At 35.3% G+C, this 15,770-nt stretch overlaps 1 non-coding gene across 1 annotated transcript; it reads left to right on the top strand.

Moving 5' to 3' along the window:
• The first annotated feature begins 6,110 nt into the window (after positions 1-6,110).
• Positions 6,111-6,216, top strand: LOC112134865 (U6 spliceosomal RNA). The gene has a single exon (XR_002916197.1). It is a non-coding gene; the product is annotated as a U6 spliceosomal RNA (small nuclear RNA).
• The last annotated feature ends 9,554 nt before the right edge of the window (positions 6,217-15,770 follow it).

Raw genomic sequence — 15,770 nt, 5'->3', positions numbered from 1 at the left:
TTTAAAAAGTCATTTCCCAATGCTTAAAAAAGTGGGATATTTATCAAAAACAACCTGATATGAGGCTTTGCTTGGAAGAAGTTATGGTAAGATGGAAGCAGGCACTCACAAGGCAACCATGAGCAGGACCTGAGATGCAGCTGCCACCTTTGATGGAGCTCGAGGGCCCTCCTTTGCCAAAATCCCCTCTACTTCCTGTGAAACACTCATGCTCAGGACAAGTGCCAACCATCGTTTATCATCGCCACTGCATTGTTGATTTTCTTCATTTGGAGTTATAAGAAAAGTGAAATACTTGCTGAACTTAACCTTCCATTATGTGTTGGGGGTGAAAAAGGGTAGTTCTGGCTATGCTGTATATTTCAAGAAAATATAAGCTGTGCATATATATTTTTTTAACTGAGAAACATTTCTCTGATTTCAACATGCAAATAAAGTTTTCATGGGCCCATGGGATTAACATGAGATAAAATTGTGAGCCCATCTTGATTTATTCCTTTCCATACTAACTCAGTGTGTGAAATTATTGTAATAGAAACTCTCTGGACATCAGCCTCCTCTTTGTGCCCCAGGTTCAAGGTAACTTACCTATCTCATGTCTGACCTCTGGAGCAATATGAACACTGCTGTCTCACAAAAAGAGGTCTATTCCTGTGTTCTGAGCAGAAAGGGTCAAGTAGCTACCAGGCCTGGCCTCCAGCAAGTTGCTTAAGTTTTCTTGTCTTTGGTGTTTTTGTCTTTAAAATAGAATAAAAATCCTACTTGTTCCATTCTATGAGATGACTTTTAAATACCTAGAATGATAATACACAAACAGTAGATTCCTTATTTTCTCTTATTACAGTATTTATACTGTAGCTAAGCAATATACTTTAGTGCACTTGAGGGTCTTAATAATAAAATATTGGCTACTATATATGGGCGGCATTTTCTTAGTAAGCTCAGAACTGCTAAGTAGTGTAAGTAGAATTTTTAAATTCACCAAAAACAAATACATGATTCTTTAACCCCTACCCAAACCCGGTTTTACAGATGAGGAAACTGAGACCTAGGAGTCGTGGTTAATTTGTAATTCCATATTCATTCTATTGCAAATCCTGCGCTTTTATTTTGTCAAATGGGCCCCTGACAAACAAATAGTAAACAGTGTGTCAGGATTTGAACCAAATATGAATTCTAACCCCATGGCGTTAGCCGTAAGGCTAGACTCTAATTTTACAATTCTTTGTGCCTAGATTGGCTATTGAATACCAGGATCTAATATGTGAGTAAAGAATGCTTTAATGAGTGTATAGATGAAATATATCCATAAAACATATAAAATATATACATACTATTTACAAACATATGTACAAACTCATATTCATGAACACTCTATGATTTTCTTTGGCAAATATTCTAGAATTCAGCACAGCTAAAAAATATTTCAGTTATTTCATGTGTTGGCAATACTATCTTAATAGCTCTCCTTTGTTTATGTAATTTTGAATAGAAAGAAACATTTCCAACTCACTTCAGGCTTATAGCAAAGATAATCCCACATTAATAAACTGCCATAGCCATCATTTACTTTGACAACATAAAAATCATACATGTCATGAGATAATTTATATACATCGTCTCTATTAATAGTTAGTTTTCCTATATGATTACCTCATGAGGCAAGCCTGTTCATCTTTATTTTATAGAAAGGAAACTGAGGTTCAGGAAAGTTGGCTCATTTATCTAAGGTGTCACAGCTAATAACTTTCAGAACTATATCTTCAACCCAGGTATCTGACTCCGAAAAATATTCTGCCTCCAACTTCATCACACACATTCCCTGCGTCAACTCTTTGGGATGGAAAATGTCCATCATATGACATAGATTTGTTGTTTGAAATGTCCATGTGTGATTTGGAGACCAGCCTATAAATAAACAATCTTGGTCAAACTGCCCCAAAGCAAGATATGACTATAGAAATAGAGATTTTCCACTGTGGCTTCAAAATTGTTTTCTGTATGTTATCTACTCTCTGAACCCACTTTCCAGCTCACATGCTCTCAGAATATCAGACAAGATAAGGTTGTAATAATAAATCCTGATATTTCTGTCTCATCTTGGCTAAAGCAATGAAGCAAACTGACATTAAATTTTCCTTCTTTCTGCTTTCTTTCTCTACTTGGCCCTTCACCTGTAAATTCCCAGCTCAATTTAACTGAAGGCTGTACTGAGAGACCAAAGGCTAAGACATTTGTAGCTTAATGCATGACATAAATGATGGCAGAACTTTGATGAATTGGACAAATGAAACAGTCCATTCTTTGAAGGAATACCTGTCGAAACTGTCAGGGCAAGAGTGGGGGTGGAAACTCTAGCTTATACACTGCTTGCTAAAATCTTTAGCATCTGTGTGTAGTGATGAAAGCTGAGAGAGCTCTGATATTAACCAAAGGAAGTGCTTCAGAACCATAAGAGTCAAGTGGCACCTGGCCACACAGCTGTGCAGTCTTACTTACAATGTCCTTCAATCAATACTTTCCTGTAACTCAGCTTCCTCCTCTGCTAAGTTAAGACTAAAATATCTATCTCTGAGCATCATTGTGCTGAGACCAGCTAGGTCAGGGAGACCCTAACCCAGCGGTGCTAGAGGAATTAAAGACACACAAACAGAAATATAGAGGTGTGAAGTGGGAAATCAGGGGTCTCACAGCCTTCAGATCTGAGAGCCCCAAATAGAGATTTCCCCCCGTATTTATTAACAGCAAGCCAGCCATAAGCATTGTTTCTATAGATATTAAATTAACTAAAAGTATCCCTTATGGGAAACGAAGGGATGGGCCAAATTAAAGGAATAAGTTGGGCTAGTTAACTGCAGCAGCAGCATGTCCTTAAGGCACAGATCGCTCATGCTGTTGTTTGTGGCTTATGAATGCCTTTAAGCAGTTTTCCACCCTGGGCAGGCCAGGTGTTCCTTGCCCTCATTCCTGTAAACCCACAACCTTCCAGTATGGGCGTTAGGGCCATTATGAACATGTTACAGTGCTGCAGAGATTTTGTTTATGGCCAGTTTTGGGGCCAGTTTATGGCCAGATTTTGGGGGTCCTGCTCCCAACATCATTGGGATAAGGTGTACTAATTGTTTTGAAATGATCAATTTAATAAATGGAATATAGGTGACGATTAAATGGTAGAGAACATTATTGCTGTATTAAGTGATACATATATGCAATGTATAATATTATATAATAGTAGTAACTACAAAGTGCCAGTTCAGGTTGAATTAGGGAAGACAAGCTAACAGAGAAGTCTGATGTGGTGGGGAGCGGTGTACCAATAAAATCAGGCAGCAAGGAAAGAACAAAAAGCATTGTATAGTGGTTGAGAACTAGGATTCTTGTCAGCCAGATCCTCTTTCTGCCATTTAACACTTGAACGACCATAGTTGAGTTAGTTAACTTTTAAGGATCAGTTTCCCTATCTTTGAACTAAGCACAATACTGATTTTATCTAATAGACTTTCTGCAACTATATATGTATATATATATACACACATATATAAATTAATACAAATTTTAATATATTAAATAATACATGTTTATATATTCTTTAAATATATGTGCATATATTTAATATACAATATGTATTATTAAGTAGATATTTAAATCCATGTATATTAAAGCATTTATGTAAATCACTTATGTACCTGACACACATTGAGCCTTCAACCAACATTACTTATTTCCCATTATTATTCATTAAGGACTACATAATACCTGACACATGATCAAAATATTTAACCTAATTCTCTCCACTGGCTACACCTCTCAATTCATTTGTGCTTTTCTCTAACCCAGGATAATTTACTTCATACGTCATGGCTAACTTCCCCTACAGTGAGGATTCTAGGAGAACCTGGTAGAAAACAACGAGGCTTCTTATAACCTTTCCTTAAAAATCTCAGAACATCATGTTTCTTAAATTCTATTGGCCTAGCAAGACACTAAGGCCAGTCTGAGTTCAAGAGAGCAGAAACTGTATACCACCTCTCCCTGGGAGTGGTAGCAAAGAATTTATAGCTATCTTTAACCTATTGCGAGGAGCAAACCCACAGTGAAAAGCTGCATTACTCTACTTGGGCTGCCATAAGAAAACACCATAGGCTGGGTGGCTGAAACAACAGAATTTACTTTCTTGCAGTTCTGGAGGCTGGAAGTCAAGAGATCAGGGTGTCAGCAGGGTCCTGTTCCGGTGAAGAAGCTCTTTCTGGCTTACAGGCTTCTGACTGTGTCCTCATGTGGTCTTCCTCTGTGAAAGCTCACTCTTTCTTCTTGTAAGGATACCAGTCCTGTTGGATTAGGACCACATCCTTACGATCTCGTTTAACCATCTTAAAAGCCCTTTCTCCAAAGATGGTCACATTGGGGGTTTGGGCTTCAACATCTGAATTTTCAGTGGGCACAATGCAGTCAATAGCAACATTAGAGAAATGAATAAGATACACATAACATCCCTTGAGCAATTGTACCCAGTCATGCCTGAAGCTATGTCTACCACCAGAATTCCTTAATAATGAGAACCAGTAAATTCTATTTTATTTTATATAAGCCAATTTTAATGAGATCTTCTGTTATTTGTAACAGAATGTGTCCTGGTTGATACAATAGGCAACTCTTTAGTGCCACCTTACAGGATGCCAAGGGCAAGAATGGGATATGTTGGAAGAAATTAGAGTCCTGAAACAGAAGCACACACAAGAAACAGTGACATCAATGATTATGCAGGATCGAGGACATAAAGCTACAATGACGTAACTCCAAAAGGTAATCTGTTTCTATCTTGAAGCTACTTTTAAAACACAGGATATGAACTTTTTAATTTACTGTAGAAAATCTTAAAGGCACATTCAGTACCTGAGAATCAAAAGCAGAAAAAAAACACCACAACTGAATTCAAACAACTTCTAGAATGTGACATAGATGCCACTTAGAGACTCTTGAGTTTGATTAGAAATGAATTTATTCACAAGACTGATTATATTCAGTTTCTTCTCTTTATGGAAGAGAAAACCAATGGCCAGAGATTCAAAGCAATGTTTGCATCCTGGAGTACAAAAACACTAGCTTTTACAGTAAAGATCTTGACTCATATTTAACTTAAGCATAATGTTTTCTGCTTTTCAGAAAGCAACAACTCTCCATTTATTATAACCCTGTCCTCACTCTGATTATTCACTTTGAAGGAAGGACAATCAGGGTGAGTCAGTGGCCCTGAAGGCAAAGAAGAGGGTTTTCAAGCACAGGTGGGGAAATAAGGGAGTATCTCCAAACAACAAAGGTGACCTGAGGTTTACTAAGGTAAGATGCCGAGAATAGATGCCTATTAATCCCTGTCGCACGGGTCACAGGCACCTCTGTCAACCAAATGTGTGGCTGTGTACCTAACGGTGTGTGTTCAGCCAGGATATTAAGGCACAGAGAGCAATACATCTCCCTGCTGCCCTTCCTGCCCCTGCTGAATGCATTAGCTCAGCATCCTACTCTGACTGCAGAGAAGAAAATGACATGTGCATAGAACAACATGGAAAGGAAATAAACGTCCTTGAGCAGAGACAGATGAGAAAGATTATTTTATATGGTATGTTAAAGAAGGGAGAGAAAATTCAGCAGGTTTATGCTCTTGGGGCCTTAATAAACTGACTAAAAATAAAATAATTATCCTAATGATTCTCATATGATAGTTTTCTCTTCAAAGGATACTCCTTAGCCACTTCTTTCACAATAAGAGATCACTTCTTTTTATATAAGCACTAATCGTGTTATACATTTGTTAACCTATGTTTCCCCCCTTCATTTCCTTTCTCTATATGTATTTTTTCTCACATATAACACATGTAAACTAAGTATGGATGAAATTAAGAAATAAATGCATGATTACGTATTGTTATAAGTGACTTCATCCTCCTTTATTTCTGCCTTGTATTGTTTCTGTCTGTTAAAGCCCTCATTCAAAATTTGCCCAAAATTCTGCAGTTTAAATGTCATGGGCTATGAACAAAAAGAATGGATGAGATAAAAATGTTTGGAAAGGTGGGGGGAAAGTCTGTAAATTTTAATAAAAACTCAAATTTGTGCTCGCTTTGGCGCACGTATACTAAAATTGGAACGACAGAGAGAAGATTAGCATGGCCCCTGTACAAGGATGACACGCAAATTTGTGAAGTGTTCCATATTTTTCCAATTTATAATAAAGACACTTTTTAAAATTAAAAAAACCCTCCAATTTGTTAGAATGTTTGGGGAATTGGGACTCTGGGGAATTGGATTTTCTGTCGATGAACTCCCTTATTTCAGTTCTCATCAGAATGATTGCAAATACCTAAGTCCCTAGTCTTCCTTCATCAACCTAACATGATTGCATCTTTGCTTAATGAGTCTGAGTTCTTTGAGATCTTGGGCTCATCAGTGTTCACTATGCGGAATTTGATGTTGATATAAATGTTTTAGGAGGTAGAGTTTGTTTACTTCTGAGTTTAGAATGCAAATACCAATGAACTTTTATGGGTTTGGTGGGATCTCAATATACTTATATATGAAGTATCAGAAAATATTAGAGAAATTTGATAGCAATATAATGTCTGTGATTATCTACTGTTTACTGTATATCAGGCATTGTAAGTTTTTCATGTGCATTACCTCATTTATCTCTGAAAACCACACTAGGAGTTTGATGCTAGGAATCTCTTTTACAGAAGATGAACTGCTGGGCTAGAGCAGAGTTTCTCAAACATTAGTATTCTTTCAAACCACCTGGGGGATCTAATTAAAATGCCAATTCTGAATCAAATACCTTGTTTCAGGCCTGAGATTATGCATTTCCGACAGTTTCCTAGGCAATGTCAATGATAAACACTAGGAGAAATGAGGACTTTGAAACTTTCCAGCCTCCTAGCTAGTTGAGAAACTAGACTAGCACTTGTGAATCCAGATGACCACCCTGGACCACCATCAGGTTCAGCAAACACACATGAGGCTGCTGGGATTCCTTCCTGGTCTATGGCAGACACTAACATTGTACTCCAGCATTCTCTCCTTCCCAGCCAGGAAAATGAACTCACATTTCTTCTCCGTAAAAAAATTCCAAAAATTCACTGGTAATAAACCAATCAGGATAGGCCTGTGACATGAAGCTTCTTTTCATGATGCTACAGTTTCTACTTTGGCCAAAAGGCTTACATGTCAGTCTTCCTTGAAAAAAGGAGTAAATCAGTTGTTTCGAAAATTGTTATTTAAAATGAGTTCCCTGAGAAGCTTAGAGTCTTATAGTGATATACAAAAACAAATGGAGAAAATTATATCTATAATCTCACTACTCAGAGATAAGGACTTCGCATGCATTTATTCAATCATTTTCTTGTCCATGAATTTTTTTTTGCATAGCTTTGATTGTACAGTATATAAACTTTTGTGTTCTGATAAAATATATTATTTGTCTTTTTAAAAATGAGTACATACTACTCTATAAAGCAGACACATCATGAACTAATTGAAAATTGTCTATGTGAGCTTCCACTCCTGATTTTACTATTAATTTGCTAATTTTACTCTTAATATAAAACTGGGAATAATATATTTCTGCCAGGCTTTTCTTCTGTACATCAATTTTATGTCAATTTATTGATTAGAACATTCTAAAGTAATTCTGAGTCTCTTTTTGTTTTTGTTTTTCAATTTTGTGTGTGCTTCAAAAGAGTAGGATGGCCTCTTTTAGGTATGCATTTGGCATATTTTACACTTTTTCACTGATTCAACTGCACACATAATCTATGCTTCCTGCTATGTGATACACATTTGGTAGGTTTTTGTTTTTTACCCAAATGCATATTCTATCTCAGAGATTGTGCTGTAACACAAAGACTTCTGTTTGAAGAGAGTTCTAGGTATAAAAGAAAGTAAAATAATTGAAATAATTATCCTTTCAAATCTTTCATTTAAAAAAAAATAGCTCAACATGAATTCTCTTCTTGATTTGTACTTCACCATCTTTCCCCCACTGCCCACGGCTTGATTAAAACACAAGAATGTAATTATCTGTTAATTTGGAGTCTGAACTGATGAAAATAGAAAGAACTTGCACAGGTCAGAGGTTATCATGGTGCATAATTAATTGTCCAACATCATCTTAATCAACATCTCTTCAGTTTGAGCATCCTGCATTTCTTGGACAGTAATGGGGAGGAGAGATGTGTGATTTAATCAACTATGCCTGAGTTGTCAGAAACGGATTTGGGAGGCGTCATCCCCCAGTTATTAAAGAAAGAACTGAAGTGTTTCATCCTTCAGAGACAGGTCATGCATTACCAAGTTTGTAAGATACAAAGTGCATTATTGAATACAAGGCTTCCTGCACGTGGCTAGCTTCAACTTGATTAATAAATTGAAGTATTAGATCTGAGAAGGAAAAGTGTGCACATCTGAATGTAATCTAACATTATATGAATTATTAGCCACAAAAAGCCATTGACTTTTACCAACGTTAGATTTGTTGTGCTATTACCAATGTGCATTAAAGTATAGAATCTGTCCTTTTGAAAAAAATCACAATAATGTCACATTTTCTGTCACATTTTCATAAACATGCCATAGGTCAAATCAAATAACAATAAAGAATATAAATTTCAGGCATAGTCTGGTCTTATACATTCAAATAATAGAGAATCCTATTCATGCTCTAGAACGCTGCATGGACTATCCGTGGATTTTCAGCATGGGGTCACAGAATTCATATGCCTTTTTCTCTTATTTAATTAACATAACAATATGTTAAGGTCGAGATTATTGTTCCCATCTTACATAGGTGGAAACTGAGATTTAGAGCAACTAACTCTCTTTATTACTGACTTGCTGGTAGGAAGTGGCCCAAGTTGGAACCTGTGTCCTTTGGTTTCTGCCAATCCTGGATATGGTGTGAAGCTGGCTACAATAAACAAGCATTTCTATGTTGCTTGATCACACTTGTACATTGCTTTGGTTATTTCATCAGCTTCTTCTCTTTTTCTTTTTCCTTTCTCCCCAAATTTGCCATACATGTCTGCATCATAGAGTCTTTGAATAGCAATGTCACTAGAAATTTTGGGTTATTTTTCCTGAGGCAGAATTATTCCTGGTTTTCCTTTTTTTATTGCTGGTTTTCATTTTTTTTTTTTTTTTTTTTTTTTGAGATGGAGTCTTGCTCTGTCACCCAGGCTGAAGTGCAGTGGTGCGATCTCGGCTCACTGCAAGCTCCACCTCCCGGGTTCATGCCATTCTCCTGCCTCAGCCTCCTGAGTAGCTGGGACTACAGGTGCCCACCTGCACGCCCGGCTAATTTTTTGTATTTTTTTAGTAGAGACGGGGTTTCACTGTGTTAGCCAGTATGGTCTGGATCTCCTGACCTTGTGATTCGCCCACCTCAGCCTCCCAAAGTGCTGGGATTACAGGTGTGAGCCACTGTGCCCAGCGTGTTTTTCGTTTTTTACTGATCTGTCTTTCCAAGTGAGTATGAGTATTTGTGGTGAAGTTTGTGTATTTTCTTTATGATTCTATAGAACTTAGATAAATATCCAGCTTATTAAATGTATAAAATATGTTTGTAGAATAAATCAGTAAAATCAGCAAATGTTTGAGTGGATTGATGAACAAAAAATGCATAGATAGATGGAAATATGAATGGTTGGATGAAAAGATGGTTGGATGAGAGAAAACTAGGCTAGGTCCCAAAGGGAAATTGAGAAGTAGAACATGTTGGGTTAACCCTGTGATTCAGCAGTGGGAAAAAGAGAGCTACAAGTTGCTGTAAAGTGTTGAAGACTTTCCAGAAGCCTCTCCAGTCTGTTGTCAGTTGTTTTATCACCACTATTATAACAGAGGAAGCCTTAAGGATGATCATTTTATTCCAACGTTGTAATTATTAAAATAATAGTTTTTTTAGTGTTTTGTCTTTTTTATTGATGCATACTATTTGTACATATTTATGGTGTACACGTAATATTTTGTTGCATGCATAGAATGTTAAAACCAAGTAAGCTGAATGCTGGGTAAGCCTAAAGTTCAGGCAAGGTCGGAAATACACAGAGAAAGTCAAGGGCATAAAAATACATAGACCATGAAATGGGCTTGTGGGAGAGAACAAGACAGTGGCAAAGTCCAGAGAAACAACTGGGAGAAATTTCACTGACCTTTGGTATGGTTATTTAACTAGCAGAGAACTCTGGACAGAGATTTCATAGAGAGCTAGGGTCTCTGTCTCTCTCGTAGACCACCACATTAGCATTTCTGAGTTACATGGCTACCCCGAGTAACATGCAAGTTTTTGTGGATTCATTAATTAATCCGTAAGCAAGTGAATTATATTTAACAATTATCAAGTGCTTTTTCAAAGAGTAAGGCCTTCAACATCCTGTCCACCACTGTAGGTTTGTAGCCCTGCCCTGCATCCCTGCTCATGTCCATCTCCTCAGCTTTCAGTTAACCAGGAGACTTTCTGATTCTCCAGAGTAGACTCCCCACCCACAATTATATATGCTTATACTGTACCACTTCTTTAGAGCACTCACTACATTTATTGATATTGATTTGCTCTGACGTTTATAAACCACAACGAAGACAGGAATAGTTGATTCATCAAACATTTACTGAGTACCTCCAATGTGGCACAAAAGATTCAGCAGTGAGGAAGAGAGAAGAGGTGTTTGAGCTCCTGGAGCCAGCATTTTATCGACTGTTGGGACTGAGCATGTTCTAAAAAGTGAAACATAAACATGATAAATTCAGAAAATGAGCAATTATAGAAAGAGAATACAATTATGGGAATGGTGATATATTAGAATACACCAAATTTTGTTTATCCATTTATCAGTTGATGGACATATGGGTTGTTACAACATTTTTTTATTATTAATAATGCTGCTATCAATATTTGTATACGAGGCTTTGTAAAAACATATGTTTTCAGTTTTCTTGGGTAAATTCCTAGAAATGGACTTGCTGACTCATATGGTAACTCTAGATGTAACATTTTGAAAAGCCGACAAACTGTTTGCAGGGAGGCTACAACATTTAACATTCTCACCAGGAGTATTTCAAGGTTTCCATTTTTCCTTATACTCACCAACACATGATAATTTCTCTCTTTATAATTTTATCTATCCTAGTAGATGCAAAGTGGTATCTCCTTGTGATTTTGATTTTGCTGTTACTTTTAATGGCAAAAAGCGCATGTAATTTTCCACCAACCTAATAACATTGAATGTCTGATGCACCCCTTGACATTGGATGGTGAGGTGAGCCCTTTGAGGAGTAGCTGAGATGAAAATGATAGAGGAACTAAGGAAAGAACATTCTTTACAAAGAGAACATGTTCTCCCCGTTCAAAAACCTTAACAAGTCTAGCTTTGAAGGTCTGGGTAAGACATTCAGATTATGTTTTAAATATGATAGGATGTATGTCCCTTAAAGTTCATCGTATCAACAGAGTGGAGAATGGGTTTTTGTGGCTCAAGGAGAAAAGTGGGGTTTGTAGTATTTTCTTGTTAGTGTAACTCTAATGGTTAAGATAATGAATGGCCCAAAGCTCAGTAAATGTTAAATGAAATAAATGAATGAATTATTCTCAGAAAGTTTATTCTCCACCATTGCAGTTCATTTACACTTATAAAATTGAAATATTTTACTTCCTTCCTCAGTGTTTTTGACAAAGAAATAAACCAGAATATATCCAGAATCATAGACTGGTTTGGAGAAAATTTCTCTCACCTTTCTCGTTCTGAATACTAGTCTTCTTAAAAATCTAACAGCATCATTTTTTCCCTGCAATAAAATTTCTCTCATTCATTTTTAAAGTGTTTTCCAACATAACACTGCAAAATTAACTGTCACTGTAAGCACAATTTGGCTAAATCTAACAAGACTTGCAGTATTGTTTTTCTCCTATATTTCTATAATAAAATGCTCTGAATACAGATTAGCATTATTTCCTCAGTATTTGTTATTGTTTTACCTACTTCAAAACACAAACTGAAAGTTCTTTGATAAATGGACATAAAACTCATTGGGTTTTACTTTATTGTCAGCAACTTCTGTTTTCTCATGCAAAATGTGATTTTGTAATTTTCTGCAGAAATACAGCCCAGCAGAACTCAGCTAATGCCTGGATGTCTAAGTTTCTTACTGAATGACTCTCTCTGACTCCCTGCCTTATGTTACTATTATAACTACCACCACATAACAGAGCCAGTTTTAGGCGTTGCTTGCTTTTAGCCCTGGGCACAGTGAAGATTTAGAGTAAGTAGAGCCTGTTAGGTTTGGAAATCTGATGTCAATCCAGAATCTGGTCCTTTTGGAGGTCTCTAAAGATGTAAGAAGCTCCAACTCATAGAGGCTGGAGAGGAACTCAAGAGCTAAAAAGTAAACAAGAGTACAAAGTCATGCAACCTGAAATGAGGTTAGTTTACTTTTTTAATAAACAATTACATTTTTATTGAGATATAATTGACATAACATACAATTTACTCCTTAAAAGTGTATAATTCAGCAATTTTTAGTAAATTTGCAGAGTTGTGCAAACATCATTATGTAATTTTAGAAAATTTGTATCACCTCATAAAGACATACACTTGTACTCAGTCCTCATTGTCCCCTCATTGCTAATCTACTTTCTCTCTCTGTATTTGCTTATTCTGGAATTTTTGTATAAATGGGATCATACAATATGTGGCCTTTTGTGGTTGACTTCGTTCTCTAAGCGTAATGTTTTCAAGGTTCATTCATTTTGTAGTATATATCGGTACTTCATTTCATTTTATTGCTAAATAATATTCTATTGTGTGGATATACTAAATTTTGTTTATCAGTTGATGGACATATGGGTTGTTTTAATCTTTTTATTATTATGAATAATTCTGCTATCAATATTTGTATACAAGGTTTTGTGAAGACATATGTTTTCAATTTTCTTGGGTAAATTCCTAGAAATGGAATTGCTGACTCACACGGTAACTCTAGATCTAACATTCTGAAAAGTTGACAAAGTATTGTCTCTACAAAAACACGAAAAATTAGCTGGGCGTTGTGGCGGGCGCCTGTAGTCCCAGCTACTCAGGAGGCTGGGGCAGGAGAATGGCTTGAACCTGAGAGGTGGAGCTTGCAGTGAGCCGAGATCACGCCACTGCACTCCAGCCTGGGTGACAGAGCAAGACTCCGTCTCAAAAATAAAAAAATAAAAAATAAAATAAAATAAAAATGAAATAAAATGAAAAGTTGACAAAGTGTTTACAGGAAGGCTGCAACATTTAGGCGTGTTTAAGGGTTCCAATTTTTCCATACCCTCATCAAGACATGATAGTTTCTCTGTAATTTTATCTATCCGAGTAGATGCAAAGCGGTACTTTATTGTGATTTTGATTTCCGTGATGATGTTGAATACCTTTGCGTATATTTATTAACAATTTTTATATCTTCTTTGAAGAATTATCTATTCAAGTTATGTGGCCATTGAAAATTAAATTTTCTATATGTTTGTTGAGTTATAAGTGTTCTTTCTATATTCTGGATACAAGTGCCTTATCAGATATATGATATGAAAATATCTTCCCCCATTCTTTGGCTGATTTTCACTTTCTTGATGATTTTCTTTGAAGTATATTTTTTTCTAATTTTCGTGAAAATCCTATTTATTTTTTTCTTAATTGCTCTTGCTTTTTGTATCATATCCAGGAAACATTGCTCAACTCAAAATCATGGATATTTATTCCTATTTCCTTCTATGAGTTTTATAGTTTTTGCTCTTACATTTATGTCAATAATAAATAATACGTGATATGTCAATGATCCATTTTGGTCCGTATAACAATTTCTGTTATATGTAGCATGGAGTAGGAGTCCAGAATAATTATTTTGCGCATAGGTATCCTATTGTACCAGTATGATTTGCTGAAAAGATTATTCTTCTCCCATTGGCACACTTCCTGAAAATCAACTGACCACCAGTGTAAGAGTATATTTCTTGACCCTCAATTCCATTCTTTCTATAAGTCTTTATGACAATACCACACTGTCTCAATAAGAGTAGTTTTATAACTTTTTGAAATCAAGAATTGTAAGAGCTTCAAATTTTTTTTTAAGAATATTTTGGCCATGCTAGGACTTTTTAATTTCCATATGGATTTAGGACCAGACTGTGAGTTGTTTTTGTTTGTTTTTTCCTAAAAATCCGTCTAGTATTTGATAAGGGTTATTTTAGATCTGTAGCTCAATTTATGGAGGGTTGCCATCTTAACCATGTTATATCTTCATATCTATGAACATAAAAATATAAAATGTCTTTTCATCAATTCATGCCTTCTTTAATTTCCTTCAACAGTGTTTTGTAGTTTCTGCCGTACAAGTTTTATGCTTCTTTTGTTAAATGTATTCCCAAGTTTCTTTTTTATTTTTCCAGATATTGTTAGAAATTAATATATTTTTATTATTTCCATTTTTTGGGTGATTCATTGACAAAGTACACAAAAACAATTGATTTATTTATATTGATCTCATATCCCTAAAACCTTGCTGAAGTCATTTATTGTTTCTGATTGTAGATTCCTATTTTTTATTCAATTTAATGTCATCTGTAAATAGAGATAGATTTATTTTTACTTTTCGAATCTTAATGCTTTATATTTTATTTTTATTCCTAATTACTCTAGGTAATATGTCTAAAACCATGTTAAATAGTTGTGGTAAGAACAAATACTCTTGCCTTGTTCCTAATTTGATGAAAAAATTTTCGATCTTTCACTATTAAATATGAAGGTAGCTATGGTCTTGAACAGTTTGAGGAAATTCCCTTCTATTCCAATTTGTTGAGTATTTTATTTTTAAAGGATGTTTGATTTGTGAAACAATTTTAATTATCTATTGAGATGATCATGTGGTTTTTTTCTTTATTCTACTATTATTGGATATTACATTGATTTTCATATGTCAAACAAACCTTGAATTTCTGATATAAATTCCACCTGGATGTTGTATATAATTCTTTTTATATATGGTAGATTCAGCTCGATAGTATTCTGTTGGGGATTTTTGCTTCTTTATTCATAGAAGATGTTGTCTGAAGTTTCCTTATAATTTATTGGTGTGGCTTTGTTATCAGAGCAATACTAAATTTACGCAATTGGTTATAAACTGTTTTGTCCTCTCCAATTTTTAAAAAAACAATGTATAAAGATTGGTGTAAATTCTTTAAAGTCTTAATAGAATTCATAATTGAAACAATTTTGGGACTGGGACTGTTTTGTGACAAGCCTTAATAATAACAACGCAATTGTTTTACTTGTTACAGAACCAGTTATATTTTCTATTTCTTCCTGAGTCAATTTCAGTAGCTTAGGTCTCTCTATGTCATCTAAATTATACAATTTGGTGACACACAACTGCTTACACTATTTCTTTATAATATTTTAATTATTATTATTTCCTAAGATCAGTAGTAAGGTCCACTGTTTCATTCTACACTTTAGTAATCTGACGCCTCCCTCTTTTTTGATATAAAGTTTTTTCAGTTTTGTTGCTGGTTCTTTCCAAAGAATCAACTTTTGGTTCGTTGAATTTCTCTATTATTTTTCCATTTTTTTAAATTTATTTTCACTCTAATCTTCATTATCTCTTTCCATTTGGGCTTTATGAGCTTAGTCAGGTCTTCTGTTCTAGTTTCTTAACGTATAAACTTAACGGATTGATTTGAGATATTTCTTCTTCATTAATATAGG

Source organism: Pongo abelii, chromosome 7 (genome assembly GCF_028885655.2).
Source record: "Pongo abelii isolate AG06213 chromosome 7, NHGRI_mPonAbe1-v2.0_pri, whole genome shotgun sequence".
Lineage (NCBI taxonomy): Eukaryota > Metazoa > Chordata > Mammalia > Primates > Hominidae > Pongo > Pongo abelii.
This window is presented reverse-complemented; position numbering and strand designations above follow the sequence as displayed.